The following is a 27373-nucleotide window of genomic DNA, read 5'->3' on the forward strand; positions in this document are numbered from 1 at the left end:
CAAAGGACCCAACCGGAGCTGCCTGTAAAACTGCACCACTAATTGGTCCATTTTGAAATAATAAAAGAAGTCATGATATTTACCTGTGGGCGGCAGAGGAAGGTAGGCGTCATTGGTTGCAATGAGAGTTAAAGTTCACACCTGAGTGCCAGATGACTGTTGTAATCACACGGGCACATGGTCGTTTTTACATGACCGCAATGTGTTTTGCATCAAAGGTTGCAATTTTGCTTTGTGTGTGCGCAGATTAAAGGCCATTTTTATGAATTCTGGACGTTGTCAAATATAATTGCAGTAAAGGGCACTGGGTCCACTATAATAACCTCTTTTGATAATGTGAATTAGTTCAATTATAAATCACTGTGTGCAGACCTTTAATCATTGTAATGACTGCTCTGCAGTACATTTGCACAAACGCCACAAATCATAAGTGAGTAGAACATGAATAATTGCTGAATTTTAAAGACCGTGCTCATGCTCATATGACACATTTCCAGTATTTATTGGATATTTTAAATGAATATACCAGAAGCTAAATGTAGGCCTCTTATACACTTAAAATGCTCTCATGGTGACATGATTACAGTGTGTTCTTGCATAAATTAGGGTTGTGATCACACTATATTCATATATATATATATCATATCATTCTTGCATTTGACATGACAGCATTCTGGTTCCCTTTTGCAAATCTACACATTGTTTCAAAAGACTTTGCAAATACTACTAAATATTTGATTCAACAGCTCTCCAAGTTTCTCCAGATTGTGGTTATAAGTGAACCTTAAATACAAATATTATATATATATATATATATACATTTTAGAAAGCAAGACAAAATGTTTAAGAGGAATAGTTTAACCTTCGGGCATGTTTTGTAGGGAGATAGATGAGAAGATTGTTACACTTGTGTTTGCAGAGTTAATATTAAGCTACATTGCCAAAAGACTGTCAGCTTATCTTACCACAAAGACTAAAAACAAGGGAATCCACTAGACTAGCTTTGTTGTAAGTTAATTTGACCTGCCGAACATCGCTTAAACTTAACCAATACTTGTGTCTCATAGGCTTATTCATTGTGCAATAATGAAGTTTCCTTTTTACTATGTATTATTATCATTATCATTATTGTTATTATTATTATTATCATTATTATTACTATTATTATTATTATTATTATTATTATTATTATTATTATTATTATTATTATTATTATTATTATTGTTATTATTATTATTATTATTATTATTATTATTATTGTTATTATTATTATTTCATTTAATGTTATTATTATTATATATTTTTAAATTGTTATCATTATTATTTTATTGATGTTATTTATTATTATTATTATTATTATTATTATAAGTAGTAGTAGTAATATTATTATTAGTATTATTATTACTACTATTATTATTATTATTTAATGTTATTATTATTATATATTTTTAAATTGTTATCATTATTATTTTATTATTATTATTATTATTATTATTATAAGTAGTAGTAGTAATATTATTATTAGTATTATTATTACTATTATTATTATTATTATTATTATTATTATTATTATTATTATACAAAAACATATTCTGATTAGACAAGAAGAATTAAAAAAAAGTGCTGAAAAAGAGGACGACATCATTGGGACTTTTCACTAAGTGTATCACTCCGCCTCATCCAGGTGTTCTATATTCTGCTAATTAACATTACAGCAGACTGTCTGGACTGATCAAGCTAATACATCAGAATCACACAGGCCACTAAAGTAACACTCAGACTTCTCATTCACAGTTTGGAAACATACTGATAAATCTAGATTATAGGAAGTAGCTGGTCTGTGAAGGCTTAGTCATACATGGATTAGTAAGAGTTCAGAAAAATGTTTGGGTTGTTTAGCAACAGTCCAGTTTGAGCCAAGTTCCTGAATGAGTACAGTTTGTGGAGGAAATGAGTAATGAAATCAGCATAGGCAACTACTCCGTGCTTTCCGCTGTTTGTACTGACTAACTGTAAACTATATTGCACTCTGTGTTGTGATTGTTCTCTGAATATCAGCACCACTGTGGTTATCTTTAAAACTCAGCCTGCAACCGCCTGCCTATAGCTCAGAGACATTACTGACCTAGTCTATGGCACGGACAAGATAAGTTACTATTGCTAAGTTTGTATCGCTTTATGAAGCTCTTATTTTGGTAATTCCGCTGTGAATTTGCATATTAGTTAAATATTTAGGATCCCAGAGCAACATTTAACATTTAGATTTAACATTTAGATTTAGATTTAACATTTAGATTTAACAATAAACATTTAGATATAGATTTAACATTAAGATTTATATTCAACATTTAATTTTCAAACTGAACATTTATACTTTTCATTTAATTTGACATTTATATTTATATTTAACATTAAACATTTATATGTATATTTAACATTTATATTTAACATTTATTTTCAACATTTAAATCTAACATTTAACATTTAGATTTAGTTTTAACAGATTAAAATTAAAATCTAACATTAAACATTTATATTTATATTTAACATTTAAATTTAACATTAAACATTTATATTTATATTTATATTCAACATTTAAATTTCACACTGAACATTTAAACTTATCATTTAATTTGACATTTATATTTATATTTAACATTAAACATTTATATGTATATTTAACATTTATATTTAACATTTATTTTCAACATTTAAATCTAACATTTAACATTTAGATTTAGTTTTAACAGATTAAAATTAAAATCTAACATTAAACATTTATATTTATATTTAACATTTAAATTTAACATTAAACATTTATATTTATATTCAACATTTAAATTTCACACTGAACATTTATACTTATCATTTAATTTGACATTTATATTTATATTTAACATTAAACATTTATATGTATATTTAACATTTATATTTAACATTTATTTTCAACATTTAAATCTAACATTTAACATTTAGATTTAGTTTTAACAGATTAAAATTAAAATCTAACATTAAACATTTATATTTATATTTAACATTTAAATTTAACATTAAACATTTATATTTATATTTAACATTTTAATTTCACACTGAACATTTATATTTATCATTTAATTTAACATTTATATTTATATTTAACATTAAACATTTATATGTATATTTAACATTTATATTTAACATTTAAATCTAACATTTAACATTTAGATTTAACATTTAGATTTTTATTTAACATTAAAATTTAACATTAAACATTTAGATTTAGATTTAACATTTATGTTTTTATTTAACGTTTACATTTAACATTAAACATATAGATTTATATTTAACATTTAAATTTAACATTAAAGATTTAAATTTAACATTAAACATGTATATTTAAATTAAACATTTAGATTTAGATATTGCATTTGGATTTAACAGTGATTTTAACCTAAATATATTTTTCACAACAAAATTAAATGTGAAGAAAATATGATTGTAAAAAAAGTGACTTTTAAAAATTCACACAACTTTTAATGAAATTTTGGAGCTAAATGTGGAAAATTGTTGCTGTTATTTTATTAGACAGAGCCAAACTCAGTGTCCATATTTTTCACTTATTCAGACTTGTAAAAGTTAACATTATCTTTGCTGTTGCTCAGTTTTTATCATACACTCGTGAAAATATCGAGAATTAAAAAATGCCGAACTGTTCCTTTAAGGTTTCTTCCCTTTTGAATTTCTTACAGTTGTGTCTCAGCAGTTTGAAGATCTTATCTCATCCCCATTAGCCCTGAACTGACGGCCCTGGGATCCCCTCCAACTTGAAGTTGTGCCTATTGTTGTGCGTTGTGGATAAATCGGGCCCTGTCCCTTTAAACCGCAGCAGGAGGTGGTGCTCTCTGGCTCAGGAGGGGAGGGGAGAGAGGACAGGAGGGGAGGGGAGAGAGGACAGGAGGGGGAGGGCCGCTTTGTGCGCCACACTGATGCAAAGTAAACGGACATTAGAGCACACCAACACGGGGACTGTCCTGCCACAACTCTCCTGCTCAGGAAACTGAATCTGTTCCTCCTCGTGGAACTCCTGTGTTCCTCCTCTGTGTGTGTGTGTTTGGAAAGTTAAGTGGAATATAACCTGGAACTTCCTCCTCGTTTGGATCGAATAAAGGTAACGTGTTACTTTAAAGTTGAGTCTGCTTCAATGTTGCTCTATCACACTTAATGCTTGCTACTTTTACGCGTGACGTCAGTGTGTCTAATGTAGTTTTCAGAGTCCTCTTTGGGAGGGGGGTCAGGAGACAGATGTAAGGTGAAGTAGAGCCAACGGTGTGAAATCTGCATCTCATTTGAATGTCAAATCTGTGTGTGGACAATCAGCGCCTGGCAGTGTCCTCGAGCTCTTGGCTGGCCTTAATGGAGGGACATGAATGAGCCCTCTGGTGTCCTATGAGTCCACTATTACTTAAAGTGAAGACTAGAAACTAAAGGGGAGGACAAACAAAAGTAAAGTCAACATTTTAGTTAGAGGGATGGAAAAAGTGGTGTAGTGAAGTATTTGGTTTCAAGCACTTAAGAAGCTTCAGAAGAAACTTTTCCCTTTCATCTTAACCCTCCTGTTAGGTTGTGGGTCAAATTGACCCTTTTTAAAGTCTATTTTAGGCAATATATACCTTCCAAACCAGCTAAATGTGACAGAAGAGGTGTTAATTTACCAACATCACTTCATAAAAAAATAAAAAATAAAATAAACAAAAATCCATGTCATGTAAAACTATTGCATTTATATGTAGGGATTTTCAATGTACATTTAAAAAAAGTTTTAACATGAGTTTTAATGAAAAACAAGTGAGTTATCCACATTGAATTATTAAATTAAAGATTAAAGAACACCAATGGACTAAATCTTGATTTAAATGGTCAGTAATGGAGTTAAAAAATTAGATTAAAAAATGTGCAGGCCTATTGGGATTTTTTGGGGGTTAAATTGTGCCTTTTAAAGTCTATTTTAAGCAATATATGCCTTCCAAACCAGTTTAATGCATGTGACAGAAGAGGTGTTAATTTATCAACATTACTTCATAAAAAATAAAAAAATAAAATGTAGAATAAAATAAACAAAAATCTATGTCATGTAAAGCTATTGCATTTATATGTAGGGCTTTTCAATGTACATTTAAAAAAAGTTTTAACATGAGTTTTAATGAAAAACAAGTGAGTTATCCACATTGAACCATGATCTGTGAGAATTAAAGAAAACCAATGGACTAAATCTTGATTTAAATGTTAAGTAATGGAGTTAAAAAATTAGATTAAAAAATGTGCAGGCCTATTGGGATTTTTTGGGGGTTAAATTGACCCTTTTAAAGTCTATTTTAAGCAATATATGCCTTCCAAACCAGCTAAATGTGACAGAAGAGGTGTTAATTTATCAACATCACTTCATAAAAATAAAAATAAATAAAATAAACAAAAATCTATGTCATGTAAAACTATTGCATTTATATGTAGGGCTTTTCAATGTACATTTAAAAAAAAGTTTTAACGTGAGTTTTAATGAAAAACAAGTGAGTTATCCACATTGAACCATGATCTGTGAGATATTAAGAACACCAATGGACTAAATCTTGATTTAAATGGTAAGTAATGGAGTTAAAAAATAGATTTAAAAAATGTGCAGGCCTATTTAGATTTTTTTGGGGTTAAATTGACCCTTTTAAAGTCTATTTTAGGCAATATATGCCTTCCAAACCAGCTAAATGCATGTGACAGAAGAGGAGTCTTGTTAATTTATCAACATCAATTCATAAAAATAAAAAATTTAAAATAAAATAAACAAAAATCTATGTCATATAAAACTATTGCATTTATATTTAGGGCTTTTCAATGTACATTTAAAAATGTTTTAATAGGAGTTTTAATGAAAAACAAGTGAGTTATCCTCATTGAACTATGATCTGTGAGAATTAAAGAACACCAATGGACTGAATCTTGATTTAAATGTTAAGTAATGGAGTTAAAAAAAATTAGGTGTTTTGACACTTTTGGATAACTGAATATGCCCCGGGTCAAATTGACCCTGAAACATTATTGCTGTTCCAGAGAAACAAACATAACAGGAGGGTTTTAAATGAAGAAGGGATAGTCTCTAACAAAGTCTTCAGTCTGGATTGTTACCAAAAAGTTGTTGACAGCTTTTCTTTTCTTTTTTTTCAATGTTTCCATTTATAGACATGTTGGCACACAGCGCCCATTTCACAAGAAATCTTTCTTTGTAGAGTTTGATTATGAAATGACACAGTAATGTGTTTTAGAGGCAAGGCTAAACCATAATAAGCTGATGGAATGAGTCATTAAATCTGTCAGCAACCAACTCCACACTTGGTGTTAGGCCTGAGGAAAACCTCCTTGAGTATCATACACCACAGATAGTGAAGTCTGCATATTATCTACAACTTAATGCTCAAAATAAGGATGTTTCCTGATTCTAAAAGCAGAAGTGCAATATTACTATTAACACGGGGTCTTCATTCAGCACATTTTCCACAAGCTTGTGTCTTTTCTTATCTGTGATGCTAGCAAGCCTTGCTGTGGCTACCAAATCATCACCATTTAATCTGACATCAGCTGACTGCTGGATGAATGGCTGTGTAATATATTGAGGCTACATCTGATGTGTGAGCTCAAGGGACAATGGTTAGCTTTTCGTGATGTGTTCATTTTGCTATTACATATAAAAATTGTGCATCCTTATTTGGTATCCCCATTTGGAGTCCTCAAAGGCCCACTTATTGGATTACACATTACAAATAGGGATGTTCCGATCAGCTTATTTGGCCCCCGATCCAATCTGATTTTTTAATATTGAATATTTGCTGATACCGAGCCCTGATCAGATACTTGTGTTTGCCTAGATAATAGTTGCACAAGAGGTAAGAGAGTTGAGCCGCACACAGATTTTTTTTTCATTTTACAAAAATAAGATAAATATATGTCTTATGTTTATTCCATTTAACTTAATCCAGATAACATTGTTGTAAAACTCCCACAGCACGCTCAAATCCAAGGCGGCTCTGAACGCAACTCTCACGAGACAATGCAGGATTCACAATGGCAGCATCTGACTGCAAGACGGAGATTGTATGCATTGCCGGAATAGAGAACGACAGCTTCCACTAGTTTAAGAGCGACATGCCGGAATGGAAGCGACATGCCGGAATAGAGAACGGCAGCTTCCGCTAGTTTAAGAGCGACATGCAGGAATAGAGAACGCCAGCTTCTGCTAGTTTAGGAGTGACATGCCGGTATAGAAGCGACATGCCGAAATGGAGAACGGCAGCTTCTTCTTGTTTAGGAGTGACATGCCAGAATAGAAGCAACATGCCGGAATAGAGAATGGCAGCTTCTTCTTGTTTAGGAGCGACATGCCGGTATGGAAGCGACATGCCGAAATGGAGAACGGCAGCTTCTTCTTGTTTAGGAGCGTCATGCCGATATAGAAGCGACATGCCGGAATAGAGAACGGCAGCTTCCGCTAGTTTAAGAGCGACATTGCGGAATAGAGAACGCCAGCTTCTGCTAGTTTAGGAGCGACATGCCGGTATAGAAGCGGCATGCCGAAATGGAGAACGGCAGCTTCTTCTTGTTTAGGAGTGACATGCCAGAATAGAAGCAACATGCCGGAATAGAGAATGGCAGCTTCTTCTTGTTTAGGAGCGACATGCCGGTATAGAAGCGACATGCCGAAATGGAGAATGGCAGCTTCTTCTTGTTTAGGAGCGACATGCCAGTATAGAAGCGACATGCCGAAATGGAGAATGGCAGCTTCTTCTTGTTTAGGAGCCTCATGCCGATATACAAGCGACATGCCGGAATAGAGAACAGCAGCTTCTTCTTGTTTAGGAACGACATGCCAGAATAGAGAACGACAGCTTCTGCTAACCACAAGGTTGCTAATGCTAATGTAACACACTGTCCTGTGTTTGTTTTTTGTTTTTGCCTTTTTGAACCATAAGTCCCCGGAGAGTTACCATAGGGTACATAGGGCAGATACTTTTCACTGTTCCGTGTCTGGCGGGTCACATGTGAGTTCTACAATCAAATTTAAATCATGGTTTAAGTTCTACAGCAATATCTCATTTAATATTTTCTAATTATGCATACATAGGTAAGCTTACGCAGCAGATGTAAATGATCGGATGAGATGATCGGCTCAAATGCAGATCACTGATCAATTCAAAAACGTCCAGATCGTCTCTGATCTGATAGTTGAGATCGGGACCGGGACATCCCTAAATACAAATCAGTAACACTGTGCTAATTCAGTTCATAGAGAAAAAAAACTAGGTTGTAACAAGTGTCCTAAATAACGATTTCCAGCTGTAGGACAGGAAATGCTTTAATCAGAGGGGGCAGATGTTGCAGTGAAGCATCAGTCCCCTTCACTCACAGTTATGTAACATTAATACTCTGCTGCTGCCAGAGCTCCAAACACTGTAAAACCTCTGCGAATCCACCAAGAGCTTAACAAACTACACACAGCTACTTCCCCTGCATCCCTCACTCCTCATCCCTCCACCTTCCTGGATCATTAGCGAGTCGTTCCTGTTTGTGTTTACAAACTCAAGTCTTGCGGTCATCACGCCCGATGAGCTGGGTAATCTACTCAGCCGCGTACCTGCCCGGGCTCATCCATCACGCTCTGATTGAAGGCGGTTTAAGTGTGTGTGCTTGAGTTTAACTACACTGACCGTAAAGTTTGCAGGCTCGTTCTGTTTCATTATCCCTCTCGGAGATGAAGCCTTGGTTCTTGTTAAACAGCCAGTGTGGACAAAAGTAGGAGGACATATTGAGTAATGGGCTTGGCTTTGGTGTTGTCTTTGCACAGACGTGACCTCTGACCCCTTCCTACGCACACACACAAACACACAACCACACAACCACACCCTGACGACAGCCCTAAGGTCGGTCACTGTTTGTCATGTTGTCTGAGGAATCATTTACCCAACAGCTCTGTGTTTGCAGCTTTATGGAAAGTGAAATGAGGAAAATCAGACTGCAGTGATTCCAAGCCAAACTCCAACGCAGCCTGTTGCTTCTCAGTAACAATAGAGCTTCTTTTTCACCTACTTCAGGCCTCTCCCCCCCCCCCCCCCCCCCTTATTGTGTGGAGCTGCCAGGCCGATATCTCTCCATCAAGATCTATTGTGTGTGCTGCGGAGTCAAGAGGGGAGGGGAGCATGCGAGTGTGTCATCTCTGACTGTGCCTTTTTTATGCGACGCATGCTATTTCAGCTTGCTCTGGAGGATTCTGCTGCTGCTGCGTAGTGAGGAAGCTGGCTACCTGCCCGACTCTGACTGCGCTGAGGTCATTACGGTTTTATACTGGAAAGAGGGTGAGCGGGAGGGGAGGGGAGGGGAGAGGCAGTCTAACTTCAGGCACTTTCACATGCAGTTTGTTAAAGCAGAGGGCGACTAATTTCCAAGTGAGTCAGTCTTTTAATTGTTTGTGTCTGGATTTAATAGAATATGAAGGTTTAATGTATGTAGTATAAACTTTTATTTACATGCAGGAAGAAACACAGGTTAGTTAACTTGGAGTGTGTTTTACAGTCTTCTTGCTTCCCATGCCTGAGGAAATGCCGATGTGAATTATTTGCAGCCTCTGTAATCCACCCACCTTTATCCCATGCTCCATAGGAGGCCAACAGGGGAGTATGGAGGGTATCATGGCATTTGGTTTTCTGCATGGCTCTGGTGCAATAACAAAGCCTCTGTGAGAGACATTTAGCTTGAGGGAAGGTGAGAAATGCTCAGCTTTGAGGAATTATTAGCATATTTTAAGCCTGTAAGACATGAATTTACTTTGACAATCCCAGAGTCAAGGTAGAGATGCATGTAGAGCTGGGCGATATTGGAAAAAGATGTTATCACGGTAACATTTTTCATATCAGTCGATAATCGTTAATCATCACAATAAATTTCAAATCTTTATTTATTTAAATTTAAAGGCAGATTTTTGGTCCTGAGTGAAAATTGAAGACGGTTAGCTTGTATCTGGATTTAACTCTATAATAGGCTTCTTGAATCTCTCATTTTATACGATGCTAATTTGCAAATTTACCACAAAGATATATCAAACTCTATATTGTATTTCAGTTTATAGAGTAGTGTACTGCCCTGTAAGGTTACTAAGGGTTCCGGGCAGAGTGATATTGTTCCCACAGTGCAGTGAACACATCACGTCCTTTCAGTGTTCAGTCGTACTAGGTTTTGCGTTTTCTTCGGTGTCGCTGTCGCTCGTTTCAGCTGTGTTTCCATTTCGCCCCAAACGTCTTTAAGCCCCGCCTACCTCTCACCCTGCAACGTGATTGGCTGTTCACTGACGTCTTCTTCTATCTAATGTTGGGTGGCAACTAGCATTCAAGGCATATAAGCGCCTCCTCCCTTTCCAGTGGTTGTGGGGTGTAATTACAGGTTTGAATATACCGAATTTTTATCGAACATTTGTTGTATTTATATGAGAAAAATTATATCAAGATAATTATCATTATCCAATTATCGCCCAGCCTTAGATGCATGGTATGGATTTCTTGAACTGGCAACGATATGATTATATCTGGCTCCTATGGGTGATACTGAAGAGATTACCGATATTTAAAAAAAACTTTTTGCATTTTTTATGTCTGAAAAATGTTGCAGATTGGGATCATGTTCCAAATATGCCATTAGGTGGAGAAATCCTTGGACTTCTATCTTGTGAAAAGATGGGTCATTGGATGCTGTCATTCAGTGATTTTGTTACAATGTTACAATGTTACAATGTCATTTAGCAGATGCTTTTATCCAAAGCGACATACATACGAGAACAAGAACAACACAAGCAAAGATCTAGACAAGAGGAAACAAGATCAGTAAGAGTAACAAAGTGCTTCAAGTCAATCTGGGTGCAGGTACTGCCAAGCAGTGTAAAGGCAATGCACAAAAATAAGTAAGGAATTTTTTTTTTTTTTTTTTTTTTCCCGAAATAAGGAACATCTACAATGAAGCAACCAACCAATTTAAGACCTTCCATTATCATCATCAACAATTAACATAACCACAATAATGACCAATCACCACAATAATGACCATTTTGTCATAGCTTTTGGTTGTATCTGGTAAAAGTTCCTGCCAGTCCTCGAAGGCATCACAGCTCAGCATTCCATTGGTTCTAATGCTAGCTGCAGGGACTACTGGTTTGTGTTCTTTCAGTACTTCCTTATTGTGATGACAACTTTCAGGTGACTTAAAGATTCCTCGTGTTAAAATTTGAGAACTTTTTCCCTCCTCTCAGGATACTTGTATTGCATGTTTTGCAACTTGCAGAAACTGTGATATACATCCCCTCAGGTGACATCTCTCTCTGCGCTTGTTCTTCTTCTTTGTATGTAACGGTGAATGCATTCCACTAATGACTGGGTCAGAATGTGTGGTGTGGTGTGGAAGTAAATGAAAGCATCTTTTATTTGGTGTTTTTATCGGCTAGTGCATCCAAAAGCATGTTTTTAGTAGATTCCAATGGACAGCTGTTTGAATGTTGAAACATTTTGACGTATCATCCATTACTGTATGAGTGTTTCAGAGCTCTGATGCCATGGATGACTCCCAATTTCTGTGAAAGGCGAATCACTTCAAAAGCGACCCATTTCTCCACTCTCTCATGTTGATTTTGGAAAGCATCGAGGCTTTTGCCGAACTCCCCGTGGAGAGTTGTTTTGTCTCAGACAATTACAGGATTGACCCCGCCTGCAAAAGAAAAGCAACAAGGTCTTTGAACTTTGAGGAGAAATCACGCTGGGGATGTTCCAGTTAATCTTTGAGCTGGCTTCATATGAAAGCTAATGCTGCGCAGGCCTGTGTCTTCAAGGCAGAATATGTTTAACTTTGCACTCTAGAACAAGAGAGACTGTTTAACCTGAAGTCCTGTAATCAGTATGTGTAAAAGAGAGGCCTAGTGTTCGAATGCTGTGATTATAACCCTCCTGACTTGTAGCTCCTTATTACAAAGTCATGTTTTGTTGTTGGATTCAGGTCAAGTAGAGCTGGGCGATATTGAAAAGGATGTTATCACGATTAATGTTTTCATATCAGTCGATACTAATAATTATCACAATAAATATCAAATCAGTATTTCATTTAAATTGATTAAAGTTATATTTTTGGGCATTTTCTCCTTTTAATGGACAGGACAGCTGAAGAGAGACAGGAAATGTGGGGGAGTAGAGAGAGGGGGGGGGGCATCAGTAAATGGTCAAGGCTGGTATTAAACCTGTGACCTCTGCGCGTATATAGGTCAAAGGTGCCCTATTTCATTTGAATTTAAAGGCAAATTTTTCACTGAGTGAAAGTTGAAGAAACCAAATGGCTTGTTAGATTAGGATTTAGTTTTCTTAAAATCTTCTTGAACCCCTCATTTTTTACTTTTGTGTCAGATGAGTTATTTGTGTTAGATATTTGCTAAGTTTTAGTTTTTGCATTAGCACCCCCGTCCTTTCCAGTGGTTGGGGGTTTAATTGCAGGTTTAAATATATTGAATTTTTAGCGATCATTTGTTCAACATCTACTTTTGAGAGAAATTATATCACGATAATTATCGTTAGCGAATTATCACCCAGCCCTAGGTCAAAGTGTTTTTTCTTCCACTTTTCTTTCACCCCCTCCCTTTCCAATGGTGGGGGGGTTTATTACAGTTTTAAATATATAAAATTTTCATTGAATGTTTGTTTTATCTGTTTGGAGAAAAATTATATTATGATATTATCATTACCGAATTATCGCCCAGCCCTAGGTCAAAGTGTTTTTTTCTTCCGCCCCCTCCCTTTCCAATAGGGGGTTTAATTACAGGTTAAAATATATCAAATTTTTATTGAACATTTTGTTATATCTATTTTGAGAAAAATTATATCATGATATAATTGTTATGGAATTATCGCTCAGCCCTAGGTCAAAGTGTTTTTCTTCCACTTTTGGTTCCGCCCCCTCCCTTTCCAGTGGTTGGGGGTTTAATTGCAGGTTTAAATATATTGAATTTTTAGTGAACATTTGTTCAACATCTACTTTTGAGAAAAATTATATCACAATAATTATCGTTAGCGAATCATTGCCCAGCCCTAGGTCAAAGTGTTTTTTCTTCCACTTTTCTTCCACCCCCTCCCTTTCCAATGGTGGGGGGGTTTATTACAGTTTTAAATATGTACAATTTTCATTGAACGTTTGTTTTATCTGTTTGGAGAAAAATTATATTATGATATTATCATTACCGAATTATCGCCCAGCCCTAGGTCAAAGTGTTTTTTCTTCCGCCCCCTCCCTTTCCAATAGGGGGTTTAATTACAGGTTAAAATATATAAAATTTTTATTGAACATTTTGTTATATCTATTTTGAGAAAAATTATATCATGATATAATTGTTATGGAATTATCGCTCAGCCCTAGGTCAAAGTGTTTTTTCTTCCACTTTTGGTTCCGCCCCCTCCCTTTCCAGTGGTTGGGGGTTTAATTGCAGGTTTAAATATATTGAATTTTTAGTGAACATTTGTTCAACATCTACTTTTGAGAAAAAATATATCACAATAATTATCGGTAGCGAATTATTGCCCAGCCCTAGGTCAAAGTGTTTTTTCTTCCACTTTTGGTTCCGCCCCCTCCCTTTCCAGTGGTTGGGGGTTTAATTGCAGGTTTAAATATATTGAATTTTTAGTGAACATTTGTTCAACATCTACTTTTGAGAAAAAATATATCACAATAATTATCGGTAGCGAATTATTGCCCAGCCCTAGGTCAAAGTGTTTTTTCTTCCACTTTTGGTTCTGCCCCCTCTCTTTTCAATGGTTGGGGTTTTTATTGCAGTTTTAAATACGTAAAATTTCTTATTGAACGTTTTTTATATTTATTTTGAAAAATATTATATCACGATGTTATCGTTAGCGAATTATCGCCCAGCCCTATGTCAAAGTGTTTTTTCTTCCACTTTAGGTTCCGCCCCCTCCCTTTCCAGTGGTTGGGGGTTTAATTGCAGGTTTAAATATATTGAATTTTTAGTGAACATTTGTTCAACATCTACTTTTGAGAAAAATTATATCACAATAATTATCGTTAGCGAATTATTGCCCAGCCCTAGGTCAAAGTGTTTTTTTTTCCACTTTAGGTTCCGCCCCCTCCTTTTCCAGTGGTTGGGGGTTTAATTGCAGGTTTAAATATATTGAATTTTTATCAAACGTTTGTTTTATCTATTTTGAGAAGAATTATATCCTGATATTATCGTTATTGAATTATCGCCCAGCCGTGTTTTTTCTTAATTTGAAATAGAGGAAACATGTTTTGTTTATGTTCTATCCTTTCATAATCTTCTTATGACACCACAGATTTAATTTATGATCCTTTTTAAAGCAGATTAATCAGCCATGCATTTAGTAGCATTTTCTAGAAAGTTTGTAATCCACTGTGTTTTGTGTCTGTTTTTTTGGGACTCCCCAAAAAAAAACCATTCTTGAATGTGGATGGATCCTCCATGTTTGACACAAAACTGAAACCCTGTGATTTAAGAGAGAAACCTAACCCCATATTGACACAGTGACTCTCTGCGCCCTTTACCGACCCATTAAACAACAATACATCACGGCTGTTCCCAGGAAGGGGGTCCACTTTCTGTTTTTCTTTTTCAAACACCTGTTACTCAATCACTCAGATCAGTGCATGTTTTGGTCAGTGTCAGAGCACCGTGAACATCATTGAGGGAAATAACCAGTTCAACAAGATGTGTTCACGTGTGCTGTGTATCACTCTGTATTTAAAGTCACATCACTTCCTTCTTAAAAACTAGTTTGACTCACAAGCTCCTGAACATGTGCCTCAAGATGACATAATCAGAAGTTTAAAAAATTAAACTGTGTGTTTAAAGAACATCATTGTCACTGTACCAGCACCTGTTGTTCTTCGTATCCTGGTCCACATAGTTGGAAGCAGTGAAACCAGTTTTGACAATAATCCCGTCGGAGGTGACGGCAGTTTCACCGCAGCTCGGTGGGTGTTCTCACATTGCGAAAGTTTCCAAACATCCTTCTCTGGTTTCTGGCTTTTACAACAATGTCACAGAACACCATCTATCATCAGCTGGCACACCTGTCCTCCTCACATCATCAAGAATCCTTTCCTATTACAGGGCAGGACCACACCTTTTGATGGCGGAGTCCTGGTGTTAGGTTGAAGTCAGCAGCACTGATTTGAAGAGAACATTTGCTAAACCTGAGTATTTTTCTCAATTTTTTGACCATAAAGTTTAACTCACCTCATCTGGTAAAGTGATTTAGGAAGAAAGACTTTGGGAAGAGAAAACTTTGAATGTCTCACAAACCTCCTACATCTCTTTTCTTCCAATGCATTTCTGATTCCTCCCACCTCAGGGATTTCTAAGGTAGCTCATTCTGGGCCTTTTAAGACTTACTGAAAGGCAGTTTTGCAGATGATTTCTGTTATAGCACTCCTCTGGTGATTTTTTTCCCCTTGCACTTTGGTAAAGTTTAGATCCGCAAGAGACAGATAAAGAAATTGAATACCTACACTTGGTGCAGCAGAGACTGAGATATCCTTCTTTTTGAAGGCTCCAAGTCCAAGTCGTGATAACCATGATGACATCAACAGTTATCTCAGCAGACTTTGAATAGCTCTGTGTAGAGCAGCAGAAAAGATACAGACGTTCTCAAGAAGAGTAAACTGAACTTAGTGTGTAGTTTCCTGTTAGAGTGAAGTGATTTTGAAAGTTAAGGAAGCCTGTCAGAGTTTATTACCTGGCTTTCTAACTAATTACCCGCCTGTGTCCAAAAATACTTGATCCTGATTGGTCAAACCCCTTAACAATAGCGATAGAAAACGTGACACCAGGGAGAACCTTAAGACACTGCATATCAAGTCAGTCCCCATGAAGGAGTCTGGCTGATTTCACCTCTGCCTGTTGACACTGTGGCAAAAATGTAAGTTTAGGTCTCAGGCTGGTCTTGAGAGTCAGGAAATAATAGAAGAAGGAAAGCTAACTGGCCACTTTATTCCTGTAGTAGTCCTGTTCACCTTCTCCGTTACCTTCAAGGCTGATGGGATTTTAACTAGCATAACCACCCCTTCACTATAACCTACCCTTTACTCAGAAGCCCCATCTGATAAAATACTGTCCTAAAGCTGTAACAGAATAAAATGTTAAATGATTATGAACATTGTATAGTACATGCAGGCTTCAAACAATAATTAAACAGCAGTCAGGGAATATTTCTAACAGCTTTATCAGCTGAATTTTGGGGATGCAAAATGTTAGTGGTCTCTGTAATTGATCTTGTGAAATGTTAATCAACTATAACTTTAACATTTTTTTAATTTTTATGCTATGACAAAAACAATACTGAATGTTTGTCCCGTTATTATATATTTTCCACGGCTACATAATGCATATTGTATAGCTACAGAGCATAGAGTAGCGTACAGTTTCTTTAACATGCAGAGTAGGCTAAAAAAGAGTTAGAGAGTACATGTAAGGTGCATTTCGACCAAGAGTTCTGGGGTCTTTTAGCCCCGGAACTAAAAGGTTCCTCTGCCCCAGTTGTTGTCTGCATATTGACCGTGGGCTGGTAGATTGTGCAAATCAGGCCAGTGACGTATGGAGAAACAAAATTATATTGAATTACATTTTGAAATCTTAATAAATAACTAAACTAGTTTGCATTCCCAGGAACTCCCTCTGTGTTTCAACAACTATGTAAACTCCACAGACACCGTTTAGTTCAGCCGAAAGTCCCAGGACCTTTGAAAAGTACTACCCCCAAAGCAGGGGATTTTCAGGGGGAGATTAACTACCCTTGAACTAAATTTAGACCCTGGTTCCTCCGGTCGAAACGCATGTAGTTCAGGGTAAAGTCCCTGGTTCCGGGGTAAAGTTCCTGCGATCAAAAACGCCTGTATTAATACAGAATAAAGTTTAGACTACTAAATGTGGATTTGCTGCAACAAGAGAACTGACTAGAAAATATTTCAGAACCACATTGTCCACTTTTCTGCCGAGCCTACTTGTTCTCACTGAGTAAAATACGACATCAAATGTTTGGTTATCAGTGAGGTATGCAACCGGTTCACTATCAGTCCGTCAGCGGAAACCACACGCTGAGGAGGCACTGATGTTGTTGGCATGCAGAGATAATGGTGCGCCAGGATTGCCAGTTTGAAATCTCTCTGTATTTGGTCTCCACCAGTCTGCCAGCCAAAGATGGGGTAATGCCTTTGAAAAAGTTTGCAACCTTTTTGTCCACTCTCAAAAATGTGGCAATCCCTAGCTGAGCATCTCCACTTGGTGCAACACCTTTAGCGAGTTTGTTTTCATTAAAACATGCTTTAGCTAGCGATCAATTATTCAATACTTGATTGTTAGCATCCGGACTGCATGATGCAACTGAAAGAGTTTTGATACAACAAATTCCAAGTATCCACGTGAGTCTGGACTTAATCAGCTCTGCCATGTGTAGAAGAAATAACATGACTTTGGTTAAACATTACCCCACGTATGATTGCATTAAGTCTCCCCGTCTCCATCATTACACTGACACAATATTTACCAGCTTTTAACTGCAGGCTTGCGCATGGTTGAGCAGTGTTGACCATGCTTGTGTCATACTATGAAAACACCGGCCTGCTGGTGTGCAGCTGGTCACTCGGGTCCTGTTTACAGTCCAGCGAGCCCTCATTGTTTTGCTGCTTGGTATGCTCACAGAAACAGGTGGTTTCTCCCTCAAGCGTGTACCGAGAAGACAAAGGGGGGGGAGCTGCCGGCGTTGCTGCGGTCATTCTGTCCACTTTATGACATATTCATGCCGGGAAACTAGATCAGGAGATGGGAACGGGACCATGAACTATTGTAGGGCCTGATAATCCTTGGAGGATTGGTGGTTTCCTCGTGAATGAAGAGTCACACATCTTCCTGTCTCTCTCTCAAGGACTTTTCAGGTCAGCATTACAGTGCTGTGAATGTAGAAAGATGACTATCTGGAGCTTTTGTTCCTTTGTTATGGAGTCACAATCAGTACTGGGTGTTATCATATGGGTCACCTATATTGTGTGTGTGTGTTTATACTTTAATCTGTTTTCTTTATGCGTATGTGCGTGTGGTTTGGGTGTGCCAAAGGGTTTGGTTCCCGTCTTTCCTCTGCACTGCTTTGTTTTTTGTTCTTTGTGCAACATTGCGGGTTCCTGAGTTAGATCGAAATTTTTATCTGACATTTGGGAGCCAACAGGGTGTGTGTGTCTGTAAATCAGTGTGTGTGTGTGTGTGTTTGTTGTCGAACTGCATGTTTGTGACTCACTCATCAGGGGCCAACTCTTCAGGATAACCTTTGAACCTATTCATGGCAGTTTAAGCTCGAGCCGTTGGCGGACTTATCGTTCACAGGCAACACATACATACTCAGACACGTGTACACATGTAAACACAGACTCAACAGGCCACTTTTAAGAGCCTCCAGTCTTTATTGAAATGAGGTTTCAGGTAAACAAAGTTGTTCCTTTATTGGCAAATCAAAGCAACATGCCAAACGTCAAAGCTATCTTGAAGGGAAACCAAATCAAAGGCTGCGAGATGTCACTGATTATACCTCAGAGACTTTCCAGAAAGCTGCGTCGGGTTTTACATTTTTTTTCTTTCATCGTCCGGCCAACATGTTTCACAGGAACCATTAGATATATGATCCAGACATTAGGCTTTGTGTGGTCTGATCTAATCTGCCCTGGTATTGTACTTCATGCAGCTTCTTCTGATGATACCTGAAGTTATGTTTCTTTAAGAACCTATTACCGTCTCTCACAGAATACAAATACCCAGAGACCAAGGTGACATCAGATCCCGCACCCCGACATCCACAATTTAGAGAATGAGGACATTTGATATTTTGCTTTCTAAACTGCAGATATCATCATGATTATGAGAAGCTATTGAATTACTATGTGTGGCAGTCCTATTTGTGTCAGGTGATCTGCACTTTCCCTGAGGGGTGTTCTCAGGATGTATGTCTCTGTCTTTACATCGGTGTTTCTTTGACGCTGCGTGGTGTGTGTTGCGTGGTGTGTGTGTGTGTGTGTGTTAACATTTTACAGTCATGCTCAGCTTCTGGAAATACGTGTGTAGTAGTGAGAGATTCAGAATTGGAGAAAAATCGCAGTGACTGTCGATAATGTCTTCTTCTTGTTCTGTTACTTAATGTGGTTAGAAAACAGCTTTAAGACGCTCTATAGCCACCGTCTGGCGGGACACTGTATTACAACCAGGCACCGGTAAAAACAATTCTAAGTAACTCTTCAATTTTTACAAAGTGGATGAAATTTTGAATATTTGAAAAAAATCATTGCCCATCCCTACCAGGTCTGTGTCAGGTCTGTTTCCAATCCACTGCAGTCCAGAGCAGGACAACTGGAGTCTTGAAGCTAAGGTTTTCCCGTGGTAATCACTGAATCAACAATTCTCCTCCTCCTCTCCTCATCCATGTTGTCTTTCTGGTCCTCTGAAAACCTCTGACCTGTTGACTCCAGGCCTGACTCCGCTCATCATGACGGTTTGTTGTTGTAGTTAAGTGAAATACGATCTGGAGATTTTATTCTGAAAATTAACCAGATGTCTTCATTTTGTTGTGGTGCCTGACTTCCTGTCCCGCTCCATCTGCTCTGTTGAGAATGACGCGTCCTGCTCCGGCATCCAGCAAAAATATTCGTCTTGCGTATTTGATTCAGGGTGTTCTGGCGTGCTTGATCAAAAGACGCAGCTGGAATGCAACAGAGTGGATCCAGTGGAAGTTAACACATTGACTAGAATAGAAACCTTTCAATTCCAGTGCCGTTGCGTATTGGAGATCCGGTGGAATTTGGTCTTCATTCCCTCGTCTTTCAAGTTATATTTTAGGGCATTTTAGCTTTAATTTGATAAGACAGTTGAAGAGAGACAGGAAATGTGGGGAGAAGAGAGTGGGGGAGAACATGCAGCAAATGGCTGAGGCTGGGAGTCAAACCTGCGACTGCTGTGAAGAGGACTATAGCCTCTGTATATGAGGCGCACGCTTGAACCGCTTGGCCAGCATTGCCCCAGTCCTTTGTCATTTAGACTGAAGCTTAAATTGGCAACTAATCGACTAGTCTGGAGGTAAGAAGACCAAATTGGATGCTTTGGGTTAATCACATGAGCTGTTGAAATTTGCCCTGCTTTGATTTTTTCTTTAAAGAGTGGGTATCCTGCTTTCTTTTAGGCGTTATCCCATCCCTCTGGTACCTCTGTCATAACGTCTCACACTGGTGTTTTAATAAAACCGGGAGCATGCTGTTCAGGTTTTGCCGGCAGCACAGATGAACCAGTTAGAAGATGCTTATGCAATGACATCATCGTTTCAGCAAGTCTTGTGAAGATCTCGCGGTACTTTTAAGACGGACCGTAACTACAACATATGCATACCTCGTGATTTGAAATTTGCACGTTTGTTACTGACTTCCGACAAACTTACTTTATATCTCTGTTTGAAATATGAGAAAGCACTATACCCCCTCTTTAAATCGAATCTGTAACAGTTCTGTGTCTTCTTCTTTGGACCTGAACTTGCTGCAGAGCTTCTTATTAGACTTTAATGGTTTCAATTGAGCAGCCTAAATTAGATTACACCACGCACACTGATCAACCCTGCCTGAGTGAGCTGAGCCGCTGAAATGTGATCAAACTCGGTGTGCTTGGTTGGACATTCCTTAAGAGTCACTTAAAGAGGAGCTCACAACAAGCATGCCCCCCTCACACACACACATACACATACACACTTAACAAATCACAGTGGGTGTGGGTAAATCAAGCTCCATGCAATTACATTAACAACGTGCTTTACGAGGGCAGCAGCTCCGTCTCTATCTCCGACCTGCTTTGAGATTTCTCAGCTCGTCGACTGTTGCACGTCGTCACCATCAGGGTTGAAACGGCCGCATTTGTTGGCCTGTGTGCTCCCCTTTTGTTGGCGTCATTAAAGTTAACACCACAGGGGTTTATTAAGTCGTCTTGTCATTGAGGACTCCAGGGTCTTTACAGCCGGATTGTGGGTTTTGAGGCTGCTGATAATAAAGGCCAGGAGGCTGCTGAGAGGTTGACACAGAGCAGAAGAGGGTCCCTTATCTTTTAATCACACTGAGAGGCCTCCTGCTGCTTTGAACAAAGTTTGTACATGTGTGTCTGCTTTCGCGCCGAGTCTGCAGATTATCACACTGGCACAAGCAACTTATTTTTTCAGTGATTTGGCGTATTCCGTATCCAAAGGTCTCGTTCGGAGCAAGTTGTTAGCACTTCTGACCCTCTCATGTTTGGGAAAAATAGCCGCCAATGTGGCCGGGAAATTATTTGAACTGTAAAAACATGCCATCCCCCCTTCAGAGGATGATTTTGTCCTTTCTCTCCAAGTGCAATCTTCAGTAGAAAATTCTGCTTTGTTCAGTCGTCCAGCAGCTACTGGAGGCTTAATTCAACCAGTTGGCTGAGATCCTGCCCTCGGTACCAGGCGTGAATGTTGTCTGTTTGTCAGAGACTGATGGGGCGGATTTCAGCGATTAATTAGACATGTACTCTCATGTGCACACACTCACACACACACAGCAGAGTACAATCCCTCCACTGTGGGCGTAATGAGGGTTTGGGTACACTTCACGCAGGACACAGTGAAAGAACGTCTGTCGCCGTGCTGGCATGACCGAGTGAATCCAATGCGGTGACACCCTCCATCACGTCTTTGAGGGGTGAGTTTCTCTTCACTGCCTCCATCTGTGCCTTCCTTTCTTGTGTGAGAAATCCCCTGAGGCTTTGTTGCTTCACATGGGAAATGTTTCCTTTACTCCAGATATTATTCATACACGGACAGGAGAGGTATTTTTCTCCCAAAACAAACCCTCTGGGGATTTGTTAGAGCTTAGTTTATAATCAGGGAAACATGTCTGTTATCTATCTCTTTTGGTTTTAAGCCAAGCGTGTTTTTTTTCCCTCTCTTTTTACGTTGACTGGTTGGAGAACAGCAGGTTGGCAGCCCACCCAGCATCTGATTGAACACTTTGCCCAAGTATGACGCTTAATAAAAGACCAGCTCAACTGGAAAATAGCTAAATTGTATGGAAGCATGTCCTCTGCTTCCTGATATGTGGGATCAGGGTGATCAAATAAATCACTCAGGGTCACATGACGCTTGAGTAACCTGGGACTTCCACCAGATCAGGCTCCAATCTGCTGTGTCTGGCTTAGGGATGTAAATTTCAAGTATTTTCCGTGATCGATCTTTAGAAATCAATTAGCGATTAATCATTAAAAGAAAGTAAACGTTCTCCATGCCAAAAGCAATGAAAATGCGCTTTTCCCCCCTGAATCAAAATGTCTTTCATGACACAATGTATTTAACTGACAGCATTGAATAGCTACGCATCGTATTGAGGTGTTTAAAATGTTAAACATGCTGAATATCAACATGTGGAGCAGGCTCATAATCTCTGCGGACATACAGTCATAAAAGTGAAGGCTCAGACTTCAGCAAGAGAACTGAACAGAAACATATGTCAGACTCACAGTGTCCAGTTTTCTGTCTACTCATTCTTGTTGAGAAAAATAAGCATGTGAACGTGGTCAGGTGTCCGCCAGGAGCGCAACCGGGTCATAATCAGTCCAGCAGCGGAGAAAAAAAGCGCTCGTGGAGACCTATCACTCAGCCGCAGCCCCCAGCTGAGCATGTGTTTGAATAAGTTCTTAACAATCAATTAATCGATTAATTGTTGACATCCCTAGTCCGGTTCTGTGCTCTCTCATCCATCAACACCCACCTATTCACTCCAGGCCTGGCTCCTCTCATCATGACGGTTTGTTGTTGTAGTTAAGTGAAAAACTTAATAAAACTTGTTTTATTCTGAAAATTAAGCAGATGTTTTAGTTTTGTTTTGGTTCCTGACTTCCTGTCCCGCTCCATCTGCTCTGTTGAGGTTGATGCGTCGTGCTTTGGCATTCAGCAAAAATAGAAGTCTTGCATATCTGATCTGGAGGGCTCCGACATGCCGGATCAGGAGTGGATTCAGTGGGGGCGCCATTGGCCTAGCGGTCTAAGAGCGCCCCCATATACAGAGTCTATAGCCCTCTTTGCAGAGGTCGCAGGCTTGATTCCAGCCTCGACATGTCTTCCCTAACTCTCTACTCCCCACATTTCCTGTCTCTCTCCAACTGTCCTGTCCATTGAAGGCAAAAATGCCCAAAGAATATAACTTAGAAAAAAAAGAGTAGATCCAGTGGAAGTTAACACATTGGCAAGAATAGAAACCTATTTGATCCGACAGTCTAGACATGGATCCGGTGGAATTCGGCCAGAATTTGTCGTCCTGGGTCAAAACAGGAGCTTGTGCAACACATGCATCAGGAGCAACAGGAGATTGACTTTGGAGTCTGCTCCTGTTGGTGTGGCAGGAGGTCGGTTTGCTCCTGTGTTTTTGGCGGGACAGAGGTGTGGTTTGTGTTTGCCCTCCTGAGCGCCTGCCACACCGCGCAGAGGGCCGGCTCAGGCATGCTGGTTTTATTTGCTCACACAGAAACACGCTGCCCTTAATCCTCCTGTGGTTTTGTGTTGCTGCCTGTGCGGCATTGGGGCCCTGCAGGCTGATACAGTGCAGTTTACACACTCATCATATACCGAGGGCCTTTAGTGCTTTGGCTGCAGTCCTGCTGATGTAGGTATATTCCTCCAACCCGGGCTGTTTGAACTTGAACTTGATGAGAGTTGTATCTTCTGCAGAAAAGCACTTAACATTTTTGGACACCTCTGTACATGTCTGACAGTTGCATATATAATGTTTCTTACTGCTGTGTACAAATCTGAAACTGCTACTGCTCAAACTGTGCAACTCTTTGCAACTTGTTTGCAGGGCAGCATGGCATCCACTTTTCTCTCTTGTTCATTTTTTTGCACATTGTCTAGTACAAAAAAAAAAACCATGTCTCCAGAACTTCCTAGTGCTTTAGGGTGTGATTTCAACCTCACGTGTCATGTAAGGACAAGTCTATTGACACTAAAAATGTAAGTGATTAAGTCATTTGAACAGTCCCTGAGGAGTTTTCATTAAAATGAAATCAGGTTTTGTTAACATTCAACCTTTCTCTCAACAAAACCAGTCTGTTAACCCTGAAGGCCCAATAAACATGCTGTAAAGCTTTTTCAAAAGCTTTTTAAAAATGTGACCCGAAGAAACCCCACCTGAAGTAGCTTTGCCGCCAGCTTTCAGCCACAACTTGACATCCATTTAGCAGAACAAAACAAGGGTTCATCATCGACAGCTACCCAGTGACTCATGGCCAAAAATATTTTCTATGTCGCCTCCATATAAAACATGTAGGAGGCCCTACTGCTGGATCACAAAGTTTTATTATAACACTGCTTCACAAAAAGTGTGGGGATAAAACTTCTACAGTTACATAAAAAACGTGTTTTCTTGGCGCTAGCATTAGTGATGTTTGTAGGGCTGGGCGATACTTCGATAACAATAATTATCTTGATGTGATTTTTCTCAATGTAAATATAACAAATGTTCAATAAAAATTTGATATGAATAAACCTGTGATTACACCCCCCAACCACTGGAAAGGGAGGGGACGCTAATGAGCCTTAAACGCAAGTTGCCACCCAACATTAGATCTAAGAAGAAGACGGCATTGAACAGCCAATCATGTCGCAAGTTGAGAGGTAGGCGGGGCTTCAAGACGTTCAGAGCGGAATGTAAACACAGCTGAAACGAGCAACAGCAACACGGAAGATAACTCTAAACCCACCAGCTCAAAGCAGAGTCGTTAGTCTGACACTGTGTCGACTCAGCATTAACTATTAACTTAATACACTTCATTCAATTTACCTTCAGGATGGATTGTAGGTAAAGGAAGAGCACAGAGACAATTTCTGCTGCTTGTTAAATATCCACTGCGACCATCGTGATAACCGTGATGCATTCACTGCACTGTGGGAAACATCACTCGGCCCGCAAGCCTTAGTAATCTTAAAGGGGGGTGCACAACTCGAAACAATACTCTGCTCAACCGATACACAAGTTACAATTTGATGTTTCTTTGTTGTAAATTTGAATCAAATTATGAAAATTACCTCAATCTGAGAAAAATAAGAATCTACAAACTAAAACTTCACAATAATCTAGTCTTACACAAAAGACCTGCTTCCTGTTAGCAACGACAGAAATGATGGGTTCAAGTAGCTTATCAGAAAACTGAATCCAGATACTATCACCTCTCTCTCTTATACTCTTCTATCCTTCTTTCAAGACCCAACTCGGTCGAGGCATGACGGCTGTCTAACACTAGTCTAGTTCTTCTCGAGGTTTCTGCAGTTTAAAGGAAGTTTTTCCTCGCCACTGTAACTAGCTAAGTACTGCGATGTGCAATGCTAATGATGGATTAAGGTGGGGTAAGACTGAGTTTTGATTGATTGATGATTGATACAGGTTAACAAACCTTCTTCAACTTTCAATCGGGAGCAAAAATGTGCCTTTTAAATTTCAATGAAATAATGATTTGATATTCACCGTGATAACATAATTTTCAATATCGCCCAGTTCTAGATGTTGGTGCCGTGGCTCTAAAACTGTGAGCAGCAGGGAAAGACCTTCGTAGGTTGAGTAAAAACAGGCTCACTCCTCCTCTTGCTCTTGTTTTGGTCACTTTGGGATTTTGGATTTCAAAAGAAATCAAATATTCATAGCTCTGTTGATTAGCATCACGCCTACCATGTGGGGATTGTAATACCATGCTAATACCCTGACCCACAACGTTGAACTTGTCAGGTCAGATCCATGTAATGATTTCAATCCCACTTCTTTTTTTAATTTTTCATATATTTCCTGAAAGACAACTTATCATACGCTGTGATGCTGTGTGAGTGTTTTTTATTGCAGACATGACTGCCTCAGGCACAATGCTGGGGAGCAGGGAGGGAGTGTGCAAGGGAGAGTGTGTGTAAGAGACAGACACAGAGGAAGAGGCGTGGGGGGTGGAGTGCAAGAAAGGTAGACTGTGATGTAAGAAGGCATGACAGGCTTAAAACAAAGTTGAGACTACTAGGCAAGGCAAGGCAAGTTTATTTATAAAGCACCATTCATACAAAGAGCAATTCAAAGTGCTTTACAGAGTTTAAAACAAAAACCAGAACAATAAACTATTGAAATAATAAGAAACAAATACTTCCTTTCCTTTTCCTCTCATGGAACTTTTACTGTCATGGAGAGCTGTGTGAAGTTGTATGTGTTGTTCGTACATGGCCACAGACTTTAAGGCCTTGGTAGCCTGTTAAAAACACTAGTGACGATCCCCAAGTACTTCATACTAACGACTGATTAATAACTTGGCTGAAGAGGTCTTTGAGTTTTGGTCTGAGATCCTTAGAAGACTTGATTTCCAAAGCCAAGAAAGTACTTAGAGCTGAATTTGTCCGAAGTATGGTCTTGTACTTTTTCTCCTCAGTAAGCACCAAATGTGTTTTTAATCCAAGAACACATAAGCTATCATCTCATGGTGAAATGTGCCTCTTGGAATCAGCGCCAACTTTGCTTTATTTCCACTGTAGCCAGCAATGATGAACAACTCCCAGTCAAGACTTCTTTTACATGTGCTTCATTGTTTATAGTCCAGCTAGTAACTTCTGAAGAACTGTGTTCAGATCAGCGGAATTCATCCCTCCAGATATGTCTGCAAAGTAAATACAGTCATTTCATGGTCCATTATATCCCCGCGAGGAGCAGTCTTTGATCTGTTTCTGTTGAGTCTCAGTTTCACTGTAAATAGTAAGCTACACCGAGGCGCCACTCTGGTTTACATCAGTCGTAAAAGCCCCAATAAAAAGCAGGATTTTCTAGAGAGCTATGTGCATTTAACAGGTCTTAAAGGTGACATATCACACTTTTTTCATCAATATATATTGGTCTAAGAGGTCCCCAAAACATGTCTTTAAAGTTTATGCTCAAAAAAACCCACTTTGAAATCAGATTTTGGCATGCCTGAAAAACCCTCTTCTTCAGTCCTCCTCAGAACACTCTGTTTTCTCTCTGACCACGCCCCCTCAAGAAGTGGATGTGCCTCGGCTCTCCAGCACGTTGATCTAATATTTACGTGTTGGCTGAATATACACGGCTGCTCAGAGATCACGTTACTTCAACCCTCTGAATCTGATCCAGAATCTGATCCTGACGGAGAGGCGCCTGCAGCAGGACCTTTCTGAAGGATTGGTCACAGATTTAGTGTTTCTTGTTGTTTTATTTGTCAGTATGTCGACGTGTGTCTTGGTACACAGCTACG

The 27373-nt window shown here is 38.7% G+C and overlaps 1 protein-coding gene across 1 annotated transcript in view; it reads left to right on the forward strand.

Moving 5' to 3' along the window:
• Positions 1-3949: 3949 nt before the first annotated feature.
• Positions 3950-27373, forward strand: part of cdc42ep4b (CDC42 effector protein (Rho GTPase binding) 4b) — a 41497-nt gene continuing 18073 nt past the window's right edge. Inside the window, exon 1 of the mRNA XM_034708814.1 lies at positions 3950-4147. The gene's annotated coding sequence lies outside the window, so the exon portion shown is untranslated. The remainder of the gene's footprint in view (positions 4148-27373) is intronic.

This window comes from Notolabrus celidotus, chromosome 18, assembly GCF_009762535.1.
Source record: "Notolabrus celidotus isolate fNotCel1 chromosome 18, fNotCel1.pri, whole genome shotgun sequence".
In the NCBI taxonomy this organism is placed as follows: domain Eukaryota; kingdom Metazoa; phylum Chordata; class Actinopteri; order Labriformes; family Labridae; genus Notolabrus; species Notolabrus celidotus.